Here is a 15,515-nt window from a genome sequence, read left to right on the forward strand (position 1 = left end):
GGGGCACAGTCAGGTACCTTTCCTATGGTGGATTGTGCTAACAAGATTTCACTGCAAATGAAGCTATTTTTAACCTCAAGAAAGCATAAAGAATCTCTTTTTAAGTAGGGCAACCAAGATAGTGTGTTACCCTTTTCAACCAGCCTGCCTAAATTAAATATTCATTTTTGTGTCAAAATAACAAGCTATATATAGTTGGGCACTAAGAAGGGATAGAGTTGTCTGAAGGTAAATCCTTAAAAAGTCCTGGATATAAAATAGCTGTAACATCCATTTATACGGAAACATTTATACTGAAACATCCATTTATACTGAATCAAGATCCTATATTCTGGAGAAACGATATTTCTTTTTTTCTTCTATCTTGGTCTCACATGCATAGGGAAAGGCAGAGGTTGATGCCTTGGGGAGCTTTTCATCCACCTGGGTCCAGAGTGTCATACCGGAAAAGATGCCTGGATTTGGAGTTGCTTTGTCTCTGTGTTGTCCAAAATTAATAGCATTGGCTCCTGTTTTATCTATAAAATGGAGTTAATAACAATATTGTCTCACTTCAATGGTTGTAAGAATTAAGCCTGATGAAGCCTTTGTAACCTGTAAATTAGATGTTGATATTATCAGATTTGAGTTATGAGGTTTAGTGTCATGAGGCTGGAACCTAAGGCAAAAATGTTTGTGTAATGAGATCTAGGCAAAAACGTGAAGCGAGCAGTTTGATTTTGTCCTCTTCCTGTCATCCCCCAAAGTTTACAAGGTGTTCATTCTTCCTTCCTAACCTTGTCTTTCTCATGGGCTCCCAGCGTTCATACTCAGACACTGCTGAGCGTCTCCTACACCCAGAACTGGAACCAGACGTCCCTCCACCCTCCACATCCATCCTGCGTCCCCTTCGCTTCCATTTAGGCTTGGCTCCCCTTCCTAAAATAGTTCCAAGGTTTAGAAGAATGGCAGAAAAAAAGCATTATTTGGCTTTTGGCAAATTATTTGGCACCTGGAGCCTCAAGTCCTGAGTTTTGATCTGATCTCTGGATGAAGTTTGTTTGGTCACAGAGATCCACTGACAAGAGTGAGGGCTAAAAGGTCCACTGGGAAGCTTTAGTTTTTCTGTGACTTGCCTAAAGGTGTTTTGACAGTCTTACATATACCAGGAACACCCTGGAAAAAGCACAGACCTCTCTCAACCTTTGACAAGGTCTGGGTGACACAGTTAATATGAGATCATTGTTAATAAATGCTCATGGAATGGTGTCTATGGTTTTAATTCTGTTTCATATCCACAACACAAATTTAAATGAGTTAGTTAGAAAAAAACTTAGTGATTACCTTAAAGAAAAAAGGAATAATTTACAATTTTTTAAAAAATTAAATATATAACTATGCATGGATTGGAAAACCATAGAGTCTTTTTCACCTCCTGTCTCTCTCTTGGCCTATTACATAGCTGCTCTCTTGTCTGCTTCTCTCCACATTTTTCTTCATTCCCTTCTCATTCTTTCCTGGTCAAACCCCAGAGGAATTTAACTTGGCTAGATTGGTCCCCGTTAATTATGGTGCTGGGTGAGGCGCTGAGTTAATTCACCTAATGTGTCTCTGGTCCACTTCACCTACCCTTGACTCAGTTAGCAGCCAGTGCTCTGCAGAGAACAGCCTGACTCTTCCTCCCTGGGCAGGTCTGTGGCTTTCCGGTAGAAGAGAAATATGACTGACAGGTCCAGGACTCCTACGTGTCATGTGTGGGAGCCTGGGGGACCGAAGTTGTTTTGAGCAGATCGCTGTCTTAGCTTGGGAGGCCCCCTCCAGTTTCATAGTTGCTCAACATGCTCATCCTTTCACCTCTGCTACGATCGAGCTTGTTTCTCTCTTCCATCCCTCTCGCTCTCATATATGTATCCAGTTTCTCAAAGACTCCAGAAGGGAGTAGGCAAAGAATTCTGGTCTTTAAGGTGAGTCGAAAAGGCTCCTAAGGGCAAAACATTTGAAAAGATTTCTCTTATGATTGTTGGAATTGGAGGCCAGTGTTGACTTTCATTTCCCGTCTCAAATCCCAGATCCCGTTCTCCCAGTTACCAGCTGTGAGACCTTGACAAAGTGATCTCATCTGTATGATGGGCGTGATGCTGCACTACATCTGCCTCCGCACTTGGTGAGGACAAGGTAGCACATGTGAAGTACTTAACCCCATTCCAGGCACACAGTAGAGGCCCAGTGTGCTGTAGCTATTTTTTTTTTTAAGATTATTTATTTATTTATTTGAGAGAAAGAGAGAGAATGAGAGAGCATGAGGGGGGAGGTCAGAGGGAGAAGCAGATTCCCCATGGAGCTGGAAGCCTCCAGCTCCTCTCCTGGGACTCGATCCCAGGACTCCGGGATCATGACCTGAACCGAAGGCAGTCACTTAACCAGCTGAGCCACCCAGGTGCCCTGTTGTAGCTATTTTTTATTGTGATTGCTTCACTTATTAATTGGCCAAACATGCCACTTAATCTACATTTATTCAGAACTTATCCCATGTGAGACAGTTCACCAACGCACTTAAGGCACCCAAAATAATTTAAAATGTTAAACATTAAAGTGATTTAAGAGCTTTAACAACCATCTAACACTGTTAATTTTTTGAGCGAAGCCCCTACAAATGCACAATCTTACAGTATCAGTGAATTTGGGTATTGTCTTAAGCTACAGACTAAAGAAATTCTTTTTAAAAAGTTCGTGATGGTGAATCTATATGATTGAGCTGGAATTTTTCTCGAAAGTAAATTTTCAAATAATGACTAAAGTTCATAGTATTTAAATAGACTGGGAAATTATGCAAAAGAGACATGGTTGAGCTTCAGAAACCACACTTTGCTTAAAAGTTTTGAATCTGTATAATTTTTTACATGACATTTCTTCTCAAAACAAACATTTTTTTCCTTGAATGAAAAATTCTGTGCTAAGTCATATCCTCCCCAAACACTCCTTGCCCTGCATTAACTTATCAGTGTGTGCACAGGATGGAAAAAAAAGCCAAGGAAGTAGTTTTCAGTTTCAAGTTTCCAAAGGGTCATTATAAATAACAACTACTATGTTTAAACAATGGTGTTTTCTAGTTAATATAATTTTTTGCTTACTTGGGAATTAACTCTAATACTCTTTTCATTTTGATCCATGTTAAAATTTACTGTAAGATGGTGAACGTAAACGAATTTTTCTTACATAATTCCGCATGCTGGGTCAGGGGCAAGAATGTTAATTCTCATAGGAGGTATTCAAGAAACATTTGTTGAGTATGTTAAACTGTAGAGATACACAGTTACAGAAGACTGGGCAGAAGATTTCTTAACTCTAAGATGTGCTCTAGGGGCTTTCAAACCATTTTATAGCAACCCACAGTAAAGAACACATTTTATATTGCAAACCATTACCAATACACACACACCACACACACATCCATATAAATACTTAAAAGAAAAATTTTGCAAAACTATACTTACTAGCTACAATGCACTCTGATTATTTTTAGCATAATCTATTCTCTTTCCCGTTTAAAAAGAATGTTACTGAGTTTTAAGGCCTGTCAATGAACTAACTATGAGTTGTAATTTGAAATTTTGTTTTGAAAAACAGATCTCTTATATTGGCCTGTTTTGTTGTCATTTGCGTAATTCACCTAAACATAAAACTCAGGTGGAAAAAGTTTTCCTAGTTATTTCTTTTAACATTAGAAAAATTGAACCCTATTTCTTGTTTAATACTACCCTTTAAATTTAGATTATTGTAGCTTTTGGTTCCTGTTACTTAAGTGACAGCCTCTTCTGAAGATTTGACCTAAAAAAATTGCTAAATCTCATTTGTCAAAGTATCCAAACAGGAGAGAATTAAATGATTAATGAAAGCCTTTGAAAATAAGAAATCCTAAAAGATTATAGTAAAATAACACCTTAAAGTACTTGATGTGAAGTTCAGATTTAAAAATAACATAAGAAAGGACATGTCATCAAGCCAGGGAATTAGCTGGATGTGCTCTAGAGTCCTTTCTTCCATGGCCTACTCATCCGTGCTTTTTACTGGCATCAGAAGTCATTACTGTAGTATCCTGGCATGTTTCCTGTTCAAGGGTAGGCAGTGAATATGTTCTTCAAAATAGTTTTTTAACAAGGGTGCCTGGGTAGTTCAGTCACTTAAGTGTTTGACTCGATTTGGCTCAGGTCATAGGATCGATCCCCATGTTGGGCTCCATGCTCCGTGTGGAGTCTGCTTGAGAGTCTCTCTCTCCCCCATGGCCTCTCCACCAGCTTGCTCATTCACTCTCTCTAAATAAATAAATTAAATAGTTTTTTTTTTTTTTAATCACAAAGAAACTTAGTATGTATATCCTTAAGACTTGGAGAACTTCAAACCTCAGATTAGGATAAAAATAGCTTCTTCCACTTTTGGGGGCTCTTTGATTAAAGCTTCATTCGTCAGACTTGGGGATGAAAATGATGGAGAGGAGGAGCAGAGGTGGTTTTCACAAGCAGGGATTTGGCTAGTTGTCAAGGTCAGGAGTGCTCTGTCACGTAGGCAAGTTCCCAGGTATTTATCGAGTGCCAACGAGATTCTTAGCCAGCCCTGTCCTACTAGAACCATTAAGTGTTAAAATGTCATGGTACACATTGCAAAACCTCAAATTTCTTTTCCCGTGGCTGCCATGTGGCTCTTTATATAGCCCAAGTGGCGTGTTGTGCAACCAAATCTGGACACTCCAGGCACAGGATGTTTCTGGTGCCAGAGGAAGTGGGGGGACAGATCTGAAGGATCACGGGAAGCAAATATCCAGTCCATATTTATTCCCAGGCTTGACCCAAAAGGGCTATGTGATTTGAGGAATTACCCCAGTCGTGCTTCCCTCTTCCCAGAGAGTAAAACCACAGGGCAGTTTGGGCTGATGTGTTTGCACCTGCCTGGTGTCTGCCCCATTGTTACTGTCACCCTGAGTCATGGGGCCTCAGCGACTGTCTTGTGGGCCACAACAGTGTAGGGAGGGGTCAATCCTCTAGGGCTGAGTGGGTAGATTTCAGTTTGTATTTCAATTGTGTGACGCTATACCCAGCCTTCACTTCAGTCCTCCAAGCACTATCTGATTCCCTATCTGTAAGATGGGGACAATAGTACCTACCAAGTAAGGTTGTTGAGAAGATTAAAGAAAATAAAAATAAAGAAAATAAAAAAAATAATATCTGTCAAGCGCTTATTATGGTCCAGGCACAGTTCTGAGCACTTTCTCCATTCCACATATGGACCCATGTAATACCGAGCACAACCCTATGGGGTGGGGGTCATTTCCCTTTCCCAGAGGAGACTTGAGGCTGAATTGTGGTGGGTGGTGCAGGTCAGAAGCGGCGCAGTGGGCATTTGAATGCGGGCAGCCTGACTCCAGAATCTGCACTCTTCACACAGAGGGTTTCTGTAGGGCAGTAGGAACGTCAAACTCTTTCAAAACTGCTCTGCTGTCCTCCAGATTCACTCAGTGAAAAGTCAAAGAACTTGTTTCAGGGTCAGTCGCGTGTGAAGCCCTGTGCTAGGTGCTGTGGGAAAGCAAACACAGGACACTGTTGTCAGATATCATAGGGAAGGAAAAGCTACTAGCTTTGCTTTAATGGGGAGAGATATATGGAGACTGCTGTAGGAACCTGTGGGATGAGCAGGGACTGGGAATTCACACTGTCAGCTGCTGATCAGCTGAAGGTGAGTGGAAGGAGGGGAGAGCTCAGAGAAGCTGCTGAGGGGTCAGGTCAGAGGTTAAGAGAACTATGATCCTGCTGACAGTGTGAGGGGTGCAGAGGAGCTGGTGGGAGGTGGTGCTGCTGATGGTAAGCTTCCCTCTGGGGACCCCAAAGTACATCATCTAGGCGGTTTTGTCTTCAAACTGAGCGTGCAGGTTGTTCCTCATGAATTCACTCCACAAATGTTTAACAAGCATCTATTTTCCTCATGGGCTCTTAGGCAGGCTCTGAGGGCCTTCCTATCCCAGAGCTCATGTTTATTATGAATTTGGAACAAAAGGCTTTAAATCTGTTAGTCCTTTATGTGTTACCTTCTCCTCTCTGAATTTTATTTGCTGTCTCTGTCTTTACTGCTTGCTCACATGAGTATCTGGGGTGAGACCATGAATAGAGACTATGAATAGAGGTCTAGTTACTATATATGTCTTAATGTTTAAAGTTATAATCAGGATACCAACCTAAATAAAGGATGTTCTATCTTCCTACTTACACAAAAATATCATATAAGCACTTGAAGGGCCGGGTTTGAGTTTACCATTGTCTCTCAGCTTGGAGCTCTGCCCTGGAACAGGGCAGTTTGCAGAGAGCACTGTCTATGGCCCATCTTGTCCCTGTCTCACATCCCATTAAGGGACCTTGGGAGCATGCCTGGGGACATCCTGCCTGCATGTTTCAGCTTTGTTCACCTGCCACACACCACCAGTAGCTACTTCTTGGCCATCCTTTGGGCCCAGCCCAGTCTGCTCTCAGGAGAACTGGCCCAAGAAAGAGCTGTAGTTGATCCCAGAGGTGGGATTGAGGTCATTTGTGTAGGAAATTCGAGAGTTCCAAGAACATGGAAATAGTGACACAGGCTCTGTGGACTTTCTGCATTATGAGGAGGAGCAGATTGGGGAGGTCTGAACATAGACTTTAAAGTGTGGAGCGGAAGACAGGACCCCACTTGTTTTATGTGTTGGAGTATTATTTCCCTGTTGGAATCTGTTTTTTTGTGTGTGCCTTTATAATTCTCTAGTAAACCGCACGTATGTGCTCCTACAAGATTAGTGTGAGCCCTGATCTAACTTTTGGTACTGTCATAAATTAAAGATTTCAAATATTTATTTTTGTAGACTTTGTTAAAAAAAAAAAAGAAATGGAAATAGAGAAAGAAAAAAGGAAAAGCAAAAGTACTCATGATTCTGGTCTTACTGAGGACACCTGCTATAAAGATTCCCAGATATTTAACAATCAAGCCGAACTGAAGCAGGTGCTACTCACTTTACTGTAAATTCTGCAGGCATTGTCTTTCCATGTAAATTCAGGGCAACCCTGATTTGCATTGTTGCAGTTTTTATTTTACTTCAACTTACTTCTCTCATGATTCCTCCTCATAATTAACTTCCCACATTATAGTTTGTTGTCACTTCTCAGAGCTGCTTCACGGCACCTCATTGTCGGCACGGGTTCTCAGTTTGAAAATCAGAAAACCTCACCTTTTAAATGGTATGAATGAAGACTTTGTTCAGTTCATTTCAAAACCATGCATTCCACCCATTGTACCGAGTACTGGGTTTGCCCCTAGAAGGATCTGAATGACGAGGACATGGTTACTCCCCTTTACGGGCTCACAGCCTGGTGGTTGAGACAGCTGTATAAGCACATGAGTTACAGTAACACACAGCAAATGTCACTGTGGAAGCTCTGTGAGAAGAGAGGACTGCAACATTGACAATGGACCTGGGGGGCCTCTGAGACGATCTCACTGAGGAGTGGGCATTTCCACTGGGTCTTGAAGATGAGTAGGAATGTGCCAAAATGGGTGAGATGATCATTATTGTCCATTTTCCTTTTGAATTATTTTTTTCTACTTGTATATAATTCATGAGATGTCTGGATCTTCTGATGCCATTGCTCATGAATTTAGATTTTTCTGTGTTTTCTTTTTGTTCAGCCATTGTCTCACATATGGAATAGTTTTATATGTAAGTGTCAGTGTTACCATCTATAAAATGGGAACTAATAAAACCTACTTAATAAAGTTGTTTTGAGGATCCAAAAAAATACAGTGTCTAAATGCTTAGCACTGTGTCTGTGTATGAGTTAGACTTGTGTTTGGTCATGTGTCCTAAAGCTCCAACAATCATGGCTTCACCAAGTTGGGGGTTGTTTTCCTGGGATATCAGGAAGGCCTGAGGGAAGCAGTAGAGGTGCAGAGACTAGATGGTGCCCATATCCTGGACTCCTGAGAACTTTCTGCTCTGCCTTCCTTATATGGCTTTCTTTTTGATGCTTGTTAATTCATGATAACAAGATGGCCACTCTACCTCCAGCCTCATGTCCTATTCAAGAAAGAAGAAGAAGGAAAGGGTAATGTTTTTATCAGGGAAGCCAGAACTTGCTCAGAAACCTCTGTGAGACTTCTGTTTGTGTGTCAGAGGCCAGAACTTATCTTGTGGGCCCCCCTGACTGTAAGGGAATCTGAGAGGGCAGATATTTCAAGCAACCATTTTGGCATCATAAGCAAGACTGAGGTTTTCATGGTTAGGAGAAGCAACATGGATATTATGCAAGTAGCCAGCAGTCTATGCTATATCCAGCACACAATAAACCCTCCACAGATAGTATTAGCTTGCAGAAGACATTCAATAAGTGTTCAGTTGGATTCATCCATCATGATGCCTTTCTGTTCCAGGTCACCTCATCTCTTGCTACAGGAAGAACCACCTAACTGATCTTCCTGCCTCCGTTTTCGCCTGTCTACAAGTCCATTTCCCACTGGGGCCAATGTGATCTTTAAAAAATGTAAGTTGGCCTCAGTGTAAGAGCCAAAGCTATAAAATTCCTAGAAGAAAACATAGGATTAAAGCCTCATGACCTTGGACTTGGCAGTGATTTCTTGGACATGGCAATAAGAGCATAGGCAACAAAAGAGAAAAAAAAAACAGATAATTTGGACTACCACTAAAATTATAAGCTTATGCATCAAAGGGCATAACTGAGTAAAAGGCAATTACAGAATGGGAGAAACTATTTGAAAGTGGTATATCTGATAAGGGGTTAATATCCAGAATATACAAAAAGCTTCTACAAGTCAACAACCAAAACCCAAACAATCCAGTTGAAAAATGGGCAAAGGATTTAAAAAGATATATCTCCAAAGGTGATATACAAATGGACAAGCACATAAAAAGCTGCTCAACATCATTAAACATTATGGAAATGCAAAGAAAAACCACAACGTGCTATCAATTTATATCCATTAGGATGAGTGTGAAAAACAGCCAATGTCCAGTGTGATGAGGATGTGGAGAGATTATGCACTGTTGCTGGGAATGTAAAATCATGCAGCCACCATGAGAAACAGTATGGCAGTCCTCAAAAATTAGAACTATAATTACCTATGATTTAGCAATCCCACTTCTGAGTATATAATCCAAAGAGTTGAAAGTAGGATCTTGAAGAGATATTTGTACACCCATGTTCATATCAACATTATTCACAGTAGCTGAAAGGTAGAAACACCTTAGGTGTTCATCAGTAGATAAATAGATAAAGTGTGGTGTATGCACACAGTGAAATATCATTTAGCCCTAAAAAGGAGAAAAATTCTGACACAGACTTAAGCTACAACATGGATGAACCTTGAAGACATTATGCTAAGTGATAAGTCAATCACAAAAGGACAAATTCAGTACGATTCTACTTATATGAGAGATCTAACGGAGTCAAATTCATAGAGACAGAAAGTAGAATGGTGGTTCCCAGGGGCAAAGGGAGGGGGAAATGAAGAGTAGTTTAGTGGGTATAGTTTCAGTTCTGTGATATGAAGAAAGTTCTGGAGATTGATTACACAACAATTGTACACTTAAAAATTAAGATGATAAGTTTTGTGTTATGCATATTTTACCATAAAAAAGTCAGGTTACATCATTCAGATGCAGAGTCCTCTAGTAGCTTCTCGTTGCACCAGAATAAAATTCAAATGACCCCTTATGAGCTTTAGGCTCCACTGATTTGTCAGTTGTCTCCTCCATGACCTCATATGATAGTAATGTTCCAGTGTCACTGCTCGTATCCACTGGACCTGCTAACCTCTTTCTACCTTTTGCTCTTGGCTTGGAACATTGCTCTCTATTTTCACACAATTGGTTCTTATTGTCCAGATATAAGGTCAAATATTTCCTCTTCAAAGAGATTCTTCTCTAATCCTGTCTAAGGGAGCCCTCTGTCATACCTTGGTCACCATCTATCACATTGCCTCATTTAATTTATTCATAACCCTATCACTATGTGAGATTATCTAATTTGTTTATGACTTCATTCAGCAGAATCTAAGTTGGATGAGAGCAAAAACTTTGTTTGTTCAGTTGGATATGCTCAAGGTTGACACATATATGTGCTGAATAAATATTAGCTAAAAAATAATTGAATTCATTAATATTTACTGGGTTCTCATTATGTTCCAGACAATGTACTAGGCATCAAACATAAACAGACATGATGTGATCAACTTCATAAATGATCTAGTAGTAGGTTATAGCCTTTCCCAAGAATGGAATCCAAAGAGCCATCACTTGTCAGAGACCTGCCTTAGAGGGGAAACAGACCTAGGTGATGTAGGGTGACCCCGATGACTCTGTTGAGCCCCTGCTTCAAGCTTCACTCATGGTTAGTGGTCTCTTAGATTTTTAATTTATTTTATTTTAAAAGATTTTATTTATCTGACACAGAGAGAAGGAGCATAAGCAGGAAGAGCAGCAGGTAGAGGGAGAGGGAGAAGGAGGCTCACCACTGAGCAGGGACCCCGATTTGGGACTCAATCCCAGGACCGTGGGATCATGACCTCAACCAAAGGCAGATGCTTAACCAACTGAGCCACCTAGGGACCCGGACTCTTAGGTTTTGTTTGTTTGTTTGTTTGTTTTTATCATAGTTCTCTTGTATGCTTATGCTGGTTTGATCTGGGTCTCTGCCCCTTGCAATCCAAAGAGTCCTAACCCATAAAGATGCAGCAGAGTTGCAAAGAGTCATGGACTCTTCATGCATTGTGGATGGACATGGACATGTGTAAGGAGATGGAGAAAATGGGATTTCCAATTCCTCTTAGGCAAGCCACAGCATTTACCTGAGAGGGAGAGAACTGAGATGGCTGGGTATAAGTCAAATTTCTCTACATGTGAAAGGGAAGAATCCTCTTTTTAATCCAGTGGGAGAAGGAAGAAGAAAGGAGGGAAGAGGTGATGTAGGAGGGCATGAGAGGCCAACATTCACTCAGCCTCACAATCCCCAAATCATTAGGAAAGTCTGCAGACTTTCACAGTGCTTGGGCACAGGTGGGTTTGTATGTTTGGGGGGTCAGGGAGCTGTGGTGCAGGGCCTGGATTCTGTGCCTGGGTGGACAGGATATGAAACTGAGGCAATACTGATAGAGAGGCAGAGTAAGGCCTGAGAAAGGATGGCCCTGAAGTTATAGAAAGTGGGGAGGAGACATTGGATTCTCCCCCGACTGTGGATTTGGGCTCACGTCGTGTTGCTCCAGATCTCCCAAGAACAAGAGGCCCAAGATGATAGCTGGTCTGTATAGATGTTTTTTGCTTCTATTAAATATATGCTCAGTGCATAACATTTCATTCATGTGCTAACATGCTTAAATAGTTTTGCATATACATATTATAGTCTTTGACTTTATATATCATTTTTAAAAAGCTTACACAGAACTTTTTTTCCAAAGCCTTTAAGGCTCTTTTAGAAGTATTTTATAAATTTCAACCTATTTTAGAAGTTCTATCCTTATGTTCTGTAATTGTCATGGGGTTGCTATGATCATCCCACTTTGAATGCTTTACAGGAATTTGTTTTTCTTCTAAAAACATGGCCCAGGGCCAGAACCTGATTATAGATATCTGAGCCAGTGGTCAGTGTCAACTCCAGAAAGAAATGTTATGAATTTTCAACATATTGTATAATCCGGGCTTTCTGAAATGACTGATGCTATTTTAAAAGCAAGAAGTAATCACAGTGCGTGCTGTGCTCAGTGACTCGTCACCACTGTGGATCAGAAGTCAGACACTGGCCAGATCTTCTACCTTAGACCGAGTCAAACAGGACCGGAGCAGAGAACAAGAGGCCCATATGTCCTCTGTGCAGAGAGGCCCTCAGCCTGGAGGATGGCAGTGCCTAGAGATGCAGGTGGTAATGGTTTCACATCCTCGTCATTCAGTCCTTTGGCATTTACTGTGTGCTGCACAGCAGAAAGAGGTGGAGGCAGGAAGAGCAGTTAAAGACACAGGCTTTGGTTCAATCCTAGTTTCCTCTATGTTAGGCCTCTCTCTTTTTCGGGCACCTGGGTGGCTCAGTCAGTTAAGTGTTTGCCTTTGGCTCAGTTCATAGTCTCAGGGATTGAGCCCCGCATCAGACTCCCTGCTTGGTGGGAAGTCTGCTTCTCCCTCTTCAGCTCCCTCTGGTTGTGTCTCTCTTCCTCTATCAAATAAGTCAATCTTAAAAAAAAAAAAAAATCAAGCCTCTTTCCTCTTGAAGGCTCAGGTTCTTCATCTGTAAAATGGTGATAATTAACACCTATTTCGCAGAATTGTTGTGAGGATAAAGTGCAGATACTGTACAAAGCATTTAACCTGGGGTTAGTATGCAGACACCTCACAACAAGGGAAGCTGTTACGTGTTATTACTATTATCAGTGCATCAATGAAATTATTCACTGCTGTGAAGAGACAAACATGGAAATAGTAAGCAAGAGGCTGCAGTAAAAACAAACAGCAGAATCATCTACGCAAAAACTACTTGCATCATGCAGACTATGTAAATGTTTTTGATTTTTATGTTACTGGTACATCTGTAGTGATTCAGCTATCTAGAAGATGAAATGAAAAGTATTTGAAAAATTAAATTCTCTTGGGGCACCTGGGTGGCTCATTCTTTAAGCATCTACCTTCAGCTCAGGTCAGGATCCAAGGGTCCTGAGATTGAGTCCCCCTTTGGGCTCCCTGCTCAACCGGAAAGCCTGGTTCTCCCTCTCCCACTCCCCCTGCTTGTGTTCCCTCTTTCATTGTCTCTCATTCTGTCAAATAAATAAGTAAAATCTTTTTTTAAAAAACTGCATTAAAAAAGAATAATTAAATACTCCCAGTTCCTTAGTTAAGCTCTGAAAGGTCACCATGCTACAGGTACGTCAGTGTGCTTGCCCAGCGTGACCTGACACTTTACCCTGCCCCTTCTCACCTGCACTTCCCGTGTGCTGCCTGCCCCAACCCCTTCTCTTCTCTCTGCCTCATGGGAGGCAGTGCATAATGTTGGGATTGATACTGTGGGCTTTCCAGTTAGAGTGACCATAGGCGATTGCTAAACTTTCTGAATCTTTTTCCTCAAAAATGGGATACTCAGAGGTGCCTGGGTGGCTCAATTGGTTAAGCATCTGCCTTCGACTCAGGTCATGATCTCAGGGTCCTGGGATCGAGCCCCGTATTAGGCTTCCTGCTTGGTGGCAGTCTGCTTCTCCTTCTCCTCCCCACCCATGCCCCATGCTCTCTCTTACTATCTCTGCCTGTCTCTCTCTCAAATAAATAAAATCTTTTTTAAAAAATGAGATACTCCAGGGGTGCTTGGGTGGCCAGTCAGTTAAGCATCTGACTCTTGGTTTCAGCTTAGGTCATGATCTCAGGGTGGCGAGATTGAGCCCCATGTCAGGTTCTGCACTCATTGTGGAATCTGCTTGAGATTCTCTCTCCCTCTGTCCCCTTCTCCATTTTCTCTCTAAAGTAAAGAAATACATATATTTTTTTTTTAAAAATGGGATACTTCAGCTCACAGTGTTGTAGGAATTTAGTACAAAAATACCTCAAGTTCTCAGTGAAGGGTCTACTATGTGCACGGTAGTTAATAAATGGTTGTTATTTTTTCAATGACTGAAAATTTTTGCTGCATGCTGATGATTGACAACATTCTAGCTTTTTTACTGGCTTAGTAAAAGCCACCCAGGGGCACCTGGGTGGCTCAGTCAGTTAAGTGTCCTGCCCTCAGCTCAGGTCCTGATCCCGGTGTTCTGGGATTGAACCCCCCATAGGGCTCCCTGCTCAGTGGGGAATCTGCTTCTCCCTCTCCCTTTGCCCCTCCCCCTGCTCATGCTCTCTCTCTCTTTCAAATAAATAAATAAATAATCTTTAAAAACTAAACAAATAAATAATGTACTCAAACATCTTGAAAGTATTGCTATTATCATGCAGTTTATAAACTACAGAAGTTTACAAACTGGACAATGGTTAGATCAGTATTTCTCAAAACATGGTCCAGGGATTCCTGGGGGTCCCAGATATTCTTTTAGCAAAGTCCCCAAGACAATTTTATGGGATTTCTAAGATTACATTCTCTTTCTAACAGTACTGTGACATCATTTGCCCTTTTTACTCTCATTCTGTCACCAGTGTTTTAGAGGTTACACAATATGTTATATCACCAAAAGATTGAATGAAGAAGGAGATACAGGAAATCAGCTGTCTTCTTTTAAGGCAGGCTTTAGAGACATTTGCAAAAATGTATAATAATGTTATTCTTCTCACTATAACTTTTTTGTTTTGGAAATATAGTTATTTTTCATGAGTGTTATTTGAGATAACATGTAATTGGTTTATTACTAGCATCTTAAGATGAATTAATAAAATATTTTAAAATTTTCATAGTTCTGATATGGTAAATGTTGATAGTTATAACCCACATAATCAAAAACTCTTGAGTTATCAGTAATTTTTAAGAGCATAAGGAGTCCTTAGTCCAAAATGTGTGAAAATCACTGGATTTGGTACATGCAATATAAAGTATTATGCAGTCATCAAAAAATCACAGAAATGTATTTGTTGAAAAGGAAAAATATTCGTAATATATTAAGTGGCAAAAGGTTATAAAATGGTGTGCTATGTTACTCTATTCTTATTTAAAATGTATGTGCATATGAATAAAAGATGATTCTGACTACTTTATTTTGCTTGTCTACATTTTCTGTCTTTAATGTGTGATTAACATGGATTACTTCAGTAATAAGAAAAATAAAATTGATTTTGAAAAAAATTCAGTTTACTAAGGCATTCATGGTTGCCTTATAGCAAATAATCTTGACCAAAATGCATATTTCTTCCATCATCTGACTGCAGTAGAGCAAATGGTTCGAAAACAGTACAAGCTAAATTCTGGGAAATTCTGCATTTTCTTGGGATGATGATTTGCAATGTTTTGAAATAACAGATAACAGTGTTCACCTAAAATGACCTAGAAACTTGACAAAGCATTTAAAAATGGACTGAACCAAATTTTAATGTTCTGGAAATGCACAGCATTATGAGGCTGGAACAAGTTGTTCACAGATTAGTTTCATGTCCTGCTCTGGGTCTTTATCTTCTTTCTTTCTTTCTTTCTTTCTTTGCACTTAGTACTACAAGATGGTAGCCTGTATTATTCTCTAATGGTATACTGTATCTCCATTTTGTCATCAGAATGAGACTGTGTTATCTTTCAGAGCAAGGACTAGGTCTTAAAGTTCTTTTGCAACAATTATCATGGTACCCAACTGAGAGAGTTCAATATGGAGGAGGCACTAAGTAAACCCTTGAAAGATTGAAATGTTTCATCTTTCTTTCAGACTTACTGTTTGACTAATTCATTCTTATTTCACATGAAAATCCTAAAAGGTCTTCTTTACTATATTATAAGTGTAGAAGGAGCTGGAGAATTCTTAATATCAGAATGTTTAGTTTTTCCTGCAGCTTAAGAAAGCTAAGCTTCTCT

At 40.4% G+C, this 15,515-nt stretch overlaps 1 long non-coding RNA gene across 6 annotated transcripts in view; it reads left to right on the forward strand.

Moving 5' to 3' along the window:
• LOC309841405 overlaps nt 1–15,515 on the forward strand; it is a 444,569-nt gene that overhangs the window by 73,342 nt on the left and 355,712 nt on the right. The window lies entirely within an intron of this gene.

The sequence above is a fragment of the Mustela nivalis genome, assembly GCF_964662115.1.
Source record: "Mustela nivalis genome assembly, chromosome: 9".
Classification (NCBI taxonomy): Eukaryota; Metazoa; Chordata; class Mammalia; order Carnivora; family Mustelidae; genus Mustela; species Mustela nivalis.